This window comes from Lactuca virosa, chromosome 1, assembly GCF_052849685.1.
Source record: "Lactuca virosa cultivar CGN04683 chromosome 1, Lactuca_virosa_CGN04683_v6, whole genome shotgun sequence".
Taxonomy (NCBI): domain Eukaryota; kingdom Viridiplantae; phylum Streptophyta; class Magnoliopsida; order Asterales; family Asteraceae; genus Lactuca; species Lactuca virosa.
This window is the reverse complement of record NC_136426.1, coordinates 276,098,663-276,106,167: the sequence shown is the minus strand read 5'-3', so window position 1 is coordinate 276,106,167 and position 7,505 is coordinate 276,098,663. Positions and strand designations below refer to the sequence as shown.

The 7,505-nt window shown below is 34.0% G+C and overlaps 1 pseudogene; it reads right to left on the bottom strand.

The window, feature by feature from the left end:
- Window positions 1-1,881: 1,881 nt before the first annotated feature.
- Window positions 1,882-4,852, bottom strand: LOC145130004 (GDSL esterase/lipase At5g45960-like; annotated as a pseudogene).
- Between the last annotated feature and the right edge of the window lie 2,653 nt (window positions 4,853-7,505).

Sequence of the window (7,505 nt, the reverse complement as noted above, 5' to 3'; positions counted from 1 at the left end):
TGCCAAGAGTTTAAAAACTCATAAAATTTCCTTTCTTCTTCCCACTTTTCTGAACAAGTACCCAAAAGATGAACGAACACTGATCTGAGAGGCTTTTCTTATGCTTGAAAAACATTATGATTAGCTGAGAGTGGATTTTGTTGATCATATGAACTGGAAATGGTGTAAGAACTAATGTGAACTTCCGTTCTTTCCAAGTTGTTGGATAAAACACCAAAATATGAACAAAGAATGGGTAAAAGCTCATAAAAACTTGTTGTCTTCCTATCTTGCTGAACAACCCACCAAAGCAGGAACGAAAATTTATCTGAGAAGATCTTTGCAAGCTTGGAAAATGTTCAAATGAGCAAAAAACGGAGCAGATTTAGAGATCTGAGGCAAGAAACGAAGCAGATATAGAGATCTGAGCATTCGGTAAACAGATCTGGTCAGATCTTGTCGAGAGCCAAACGGATCTGAACAGATGATGGTTGAAATGAACAGATCTGAGTAGCCATGAGGTGAAGAACAACAGATCTGAACGTTTGGTAAGCAGATTTGGATAGATCTTGACGCGGGTCGAACGGATCTGAACAGATAATGGTTTAAATGAACGAATCTAAGCGGATCTGAGGTGAAGAATAACAAATCGGAGACGAAAATGAGGTTGAGACCAAGAGACGATAGTTATTCGTTCTTGGTCCCACGGATGGCGCCAAATGTTGCGACATATCACCTGGTCTTTAGGTCTTGGAGTCTTGGATCCGGATCGGAGATCAGTGATGTCGTTTGCGTGTTCCTCACTTGATATCTGGCAATAATCACAACAAATCGTTAGAGCTGCCCCAGGACATAAGCCATGGAGCAGGCTCCGATGATCAACTTAGATCGTTGTTGAGGATGAACGAGTTTCTCCTAGCCGGAGAGAACGACTTTGGTGTGTGGGGTGTGAGTTTAGCCATGGCGGCTGGTTAGATGCTAAGTGACTAAGGGGAAGTCTGAGGGTTTAGATCTCTAGGAAAAGTCCAAAGGAAGCTCCCCTTTATGGGGGAGAACATGTTTTATTTATGGGGGGACAATTAGGTCTAAGGAAAGTTAGGTCAGGCCTTGGGCCGGCCCAACTCAGGCCCAACTAGCAAGGAGCTGGGTAAGGCCTCATGGGGTCGTCAGGCGAACGCCAGGAGCAGGCACTAGTCGAGCCCTAGTCAAGGCTGGCAGGCGAGCGCCAGGAGAGCATCAGGCTAGGCTAGCATGCCAAGTCTTGATGCCTGGACCATGCTAATGGACCATACGTTAACAAACATCTTAGAACCTTTATAACAAATACCAATATTTCATTTTCACTCTCAAGTTCTTCGATTTTTTAATATCTTCGACAATTTACATTCTTTTTTTTAGAACGGCAAATACAATATTATATTAAAATACTCCTAAATTATTCCACCTATGTCCATAGTGGGACTTAAACCCTCAACATTAAGGAGGGAGGGCAACACCTGATACCGCTGAGTTAGAAGCTCTTTGATGACAATTTACATTCTATTCCTTAAAAATCTTTACTCAAACATTACAACACATTTATTAATTTGGTTGCGAAGTTATTAAGTTGATTTTTTACCAAAACAGTATCTTGTTTGTTTTTTTAAGTAAGTAGTTTCTATTTAATTGTTTATTTGTTGTGGTAATTTTGGTTGAAGACATTTCTTTGTGGTCAACATGGATAGGAGAACCCTTTTCGACATTGTGCATTATTATAATAAGAATACACTTCATTTGCAAGTTATTTTAGGAATATCATATAAAGAGGTTTGCACATTTTCGTTTTTTAGTAATTGTTTTTACAACCTCAAAATAGTAAATAAGATCAATAGACAAAGTAGGATGTTAATCATGAGATAACATTTATCCTATGTATTGTCGGATGGGAGTTTCAAGAGACTTGAAGATAAAGTAGTATGCTCTCTCAGTTGGATGAAAAGAATCCCAAAATACGTACTTTGAGACATCAGTGCACACCGGAGATTTTTGATTACACATGAAGTCAGCTTCAATTAGTCCACTCCCTTAACAACCTCTATGGACTTCTTCAAAATCTTTTAGGTTTACAACAAGAGAAAAGGGAGCTTGTGTTAAACAAAAAAACATGATCCTTATACCCACAAAATCGAAAACTATGAATGGTTTATAAAAATGGTTTGAATTGCATGCTGGGTAGTGGCAACATGCGAGAAAAATAACATACTAAATTGTATTTTTTATTTTAGGGGAAAAATTACTTAAATTTTTGTTTTCCACTAGAAAGTTCTTAAAGCAAAATGATCATTATATATATATATATATATATATATATATATATATATATATATATATATATATATATATATATATATATAATAGTAATCTGCAATCATATATTTACCAATTTGACGGTTTCTTGTAACCATATCCATGACGGGCTTGTATATATCAGCATAAATAATCCTCGTATCCCATCTTTGAAGACCCATTAATTTATTTTCCAGAAGTTTATTATAATCTCTTGAAATAGAATTAAAACGTTCAATGCATTTACGGCCATAAATAGGGTCCTTGGAGTTAGCGGTAATGATAGCAGGCAAACATCCAATTGGAGGCGCACTCACCACCCCTACTTTCTTTGCACCCTCATCCATCAAGCCCTGTCATCCAAAGTAACAAGAATGATCAGCTTGTAGGTTGTCTATCTATTATTACAATGAGTGTACCATTATATATTTTGTTAACTAGAAACTAAAACTGAGAAGAAATTTCTTATATGTATTCTCAACTCTTTGTTATTATTAGGTCACTCATATCCGGATTTGCAAGTTAATAGATATGGATTGTTACCTAGTTCTGCTTAACACACCCAAAATGATAAATGAGTTGAACATCCGTGCCATATGTTGAAGAATCAATATGCATATATATGGACGTTAAACCCTATCTTGCCGCATAGTCAATTAAATATATTATTATCAAATATTTTTAACAAGATTTTGTAACTAACATATTACAGTTATTTGTTTTAGTTATTTTTGTGTTTTTAGAACCTCAGCTTGTACATTTTGGTATAAAAAATAGAGTTTTTTTCTTTATTAACCCAAAGAGGAATAGCGTAAAAAGGGAAAGCAAAACATCAAACATATTGTTCCGCCGATATTTTTTACATGTTCGCAACATCCAACTGCCAATAGAAATATTCTATGAAAATTTTATATAGATGGACTACTAAATTCACAATTATCCAGTGTCGATTGATTTGAAGCATCTCCATAGTATAATACTTGAATATACCACATCTTTAAGTGTGGTTTCACATTTCGTAAAATAAAAAAATTACTCTACTTTTTACCAAATGGACGTGATAATTCAAAGTTCCCTGTATGGGAAAAAATTATGGCGAAAAGTGTATTTCAGAATAAACGAAAAAAGGCATGTACTTCTCTTCCGATAATATTCGTACTTATAGATTTTAAATTAGACATGTTTCCACATTGAATAAGCATATGTTTATGGGGCGAGTTTAATGTTTCACTGCTCTGTATTATGCTCTATTCCCAAAGTTGAAATCAAAAGTCTGCTGTCTCAGCATCCGGATGTAATTAATGAACGATATTAATTAAAGAACTGTATAAATATTTTAGAAAGAAAGAAATAAGAAACTGCAGACCTGTATGAAGCTTTCAATGTTCTGCCACAAGAAATTCTGATAACTAGAGATGGTCGGATAGGCTGTTCGTCGAACAACTATGGCCCCATAATAGTTGAAAGCGAAATCGTTTGTTCCTGAGCTCAAGATGTATACTGCTCTACTAATCAAATCATCTGTTCTTTCCTTGCCAATCGCCATCGCCATTTTTCTTTTATAGTCTCTGAATAAGTCCAATTGCTGTGATGTAGTGAGTGCACCCTGATTTGATAATATCGGCATAATAAGAAACAATGAAACATCATATTTATGGAAACCATATAACTTCACTAACATAGAAAATATTTCTATGTGACAAATTTTTGTATATACGATAATGGAAATCATTAGGAAACTAATATATCTCAGGGAGCTAATATATCCATCACAAGATTGCATTTTGTTTGCTAGCTAGGATTCATGCATAAAATCTTTTTTCTAGAAGAGCATGCTCGTACTTTATTAAATATGGTGACCATGTGACTCATTGATAAAATTGATTGATAGTGATAGAGTACAAATAAAGGTATGAGAGAGAGAGAGAGAGAGAGAGAGAGAGAGAGAGAGAGAGAGAGAGAGAGAGAGATACACTTAGTTTCGATGTAAATGGATCAAAACCACCACCAGAGGAGGCAAAGCTAACTCCAGTCATCAGATCGTCAATTGTTAAAGTTGGATCCAAGTAAGGTTGCAAGTTCTCCTTAACACCCAGAAATGAAGCTGACATGCGACCAAATCAACAGAACCATAAAAAAAATAATTCATGCAGTGCGCCAAAACACAGATCCACAACTATAATTACAGGTGTGCTGAAAAAGCGTGTATTCGAGGCTCTTGGTGTATAAGTTTTCTATTATAATGCACATCAAGGAAAATAAATAAGTTATAAAACATACCAATGAAATCTGTAACAAGACGACCATTACTAAACCTTCCAGTAGGTTTATGATTCACAAAATCCTTCCCGTAAGGTGGGAAGTTTGCTCTAGCAACGGTGGGAAGGTAGTTGTTGTTACCCGGGTCAACGGTAGAATCTCCAAACACAAATACAGCAGAGATTCGGTGGCTCTTAGCATTACAAAATTGATATAGTAGGGATACAACATTGATCAAGAAAAGTAAAAAGACAATATTAGGGATGGTATATCCTATTTTAGACCTCATGATATTCCCGAAGAGAAATAAAAGAGCCAATACGATCAAGTAATGTAGCCAATTGGTTTTATGTTTCTTTAGGAATTAGAAGTTCAAAGTTTGGATCCCTTTCAAGCCAAATTATTCATGTATATATTGTTGTGCATGGGACATGCTCCAACTATTTTAATTTATTGCGAATAATTTTTTTTAAGTTTCAGATTTGGAGGTTGTTTGTTGAGCACATTTAGTGTACCCCATGCTGTTGTGGCTGTGGTGCTTCAAGAAAGGTTACATTTGAAGAAGAAATTATGAAGAAGTGATGGGCGCTAAAGAAAGATCGTCGTATTTGTTTTTTTAATCAGTGGATCAGTAGACAATGAACATGAATTGACGTGTCACTTTTAAAATACTATCTAATTTACATTTTCAACACATAGACTATTAAAACACGAATATCAAAACAGAAACTATATATAAACACCAACAAAACTAGAACGTAAATGTAAAACAACGGGGGATGGCGGACACGTACGCTTTGCCGCGGTTATTAAGAGTTCTTGCAAAAATAGTGTTGTTTTGGAAACCCTTTGTATAAATGGGGTTGTTTTAAATTGTTTTGCATAAATGGGTTATTAAGAGTTTTTGAAAAAACGGTGATGTTTTGGAAACCTAGGTTGTTTCAAATTGTTTTGCACAAATACGGCTATTGGCCCAATATTTCGATTGATTTTTTAAAAGTTATATAAATGGTCTTTATATGTTACAATTCAATTCCAGCTTTATTTTATATAATAACTTATAAATTTATCCTTTAAACTATTTTTTAAATAACTATCATATGATCATATATTTATAAAAACTATTCATTTAATGTTTACACATTTAACCCTTTATTTTATATAATATGTTGTAAATATATCATTAGTATTTTTAATTTTTATTTTATAACTTTATTAAAATTTTAAATATAATCTTATTTGTTTTAAATATATTATTAAGTTCTACGTATTATTTTTAATATTTAATATTATTATAATTACGTAATACAAGAAACAAACACATAATTTACATCACGATGATAATATTCAGAAATTACAACCGTTCAGAATTAAATTCAGAAATTACAATACCAATTAGACATGAAATTAAAAGATCACTAAAACTAAAATAACAAGATCAGTAAAAAAAGAGTACATAGTTTATGTCACATGGAATTGTGGTTGAGAATTTGAACAATTTCTTCTATTATGACATGGTTGATGGCAAAATCCATATTTTCGAGGTTCATCAGGATGACAGGTATCCATCTCGTTATGAATTCGATTTTCAGGCCTCCAACCTCGACAAATAGACAGTTTTGAGTAATTTGCTTCAATTGCCCAATTTGAATCCAACTGATACTCATAATGAGGAAGTGGTATAAAAGCAGCGTTGTATTGTTGTTTGTACGTCATACTAGTGTACACATCATTCATAATTGAAAAAAGGTTATTTCCTCTATATCGGCAAAATGCAATTGTATGTGAACATAGAAACCTTTCCATTTTCCATTTATCACATGTGCATGTATGTTGAAAATAATGGACAGTATGCGTATTCATCATGTGTCATTTATTTGTGACCTTGTGTCAATTCTATAAACACCTTCGTTGTAGTTAAATTCAGATAAAGTATGGCTTTGTGCATGAGTTTCCCGATTAGCAAAGATACACCGCATACCTGGTGTTAGAGGTGTATTACAATTCATTGCAATATTACTATATTTTCTGAAAAGTTGCACATTTTTATTGAATGTAAGGTCAATACATGCCTTAATCGGTAAATGTCTTGCTCCTCGTAGTGTATTGTTCGTACTCTCAGAGATATTTGTTGTTAAAACCCCCCATCGACGATCTTCATCATATAAGAGATACCAATGATTTTTTTTTTAATTTTCCTTAAATACTGTCAAGCTTCATGATTGATTTCTTTTATTGATTTCCTATATTTAACAAACTTTATTTTTTTGTGGTGCTGCCAATAGACCAACACAATTTCTTAAGGCTCAAGTTCTTGTACCTTTTCATCAGATTACTTCTTATGCGTCGAGGACATAATCGAAGGTATGCCAATGGCTCTTTCCATTCCTCTATATTTTCCATTGCATGAATTGTTCGCTAATGGTTGTCTGAAGTTACACATAATTGTCTATTTTGAGCAACAAAATATCTAAATTGATATAAAAACCAACACCAACTATGCACAGTCTCTTCATCAATAATTGCATATGCAATTACTAATATATGATTGTTAGCATCTTTTGAAACAGCAATAAACATTTTTCCCTTATGCGAACCCTTCAAATGAGTACTATCGATAGAAACAACAGATCGACATATACGAAATGCATTGATAGTTGGTCCGAAAGCCCAAAAATCATACATGAATGTAGCACCTATGACGAGACACTTGGATTATGAAACCACTGCACAACTGTATCGGGGTTTGAATCCTACAAAGCTTATAATAGAGAAGACTTGGAATGTGAGCACACATGTTCTCAAGATGAAAATCTATTTGGATCAACTGGAGAGATTGGACTCTCCATATCCCCAAGACTTGGCTGCATATTTAATTCTAAACTCATTACATAAGTCTTATGATACTTTCATCATGAAATATAACATGAATGAGTGGGAAA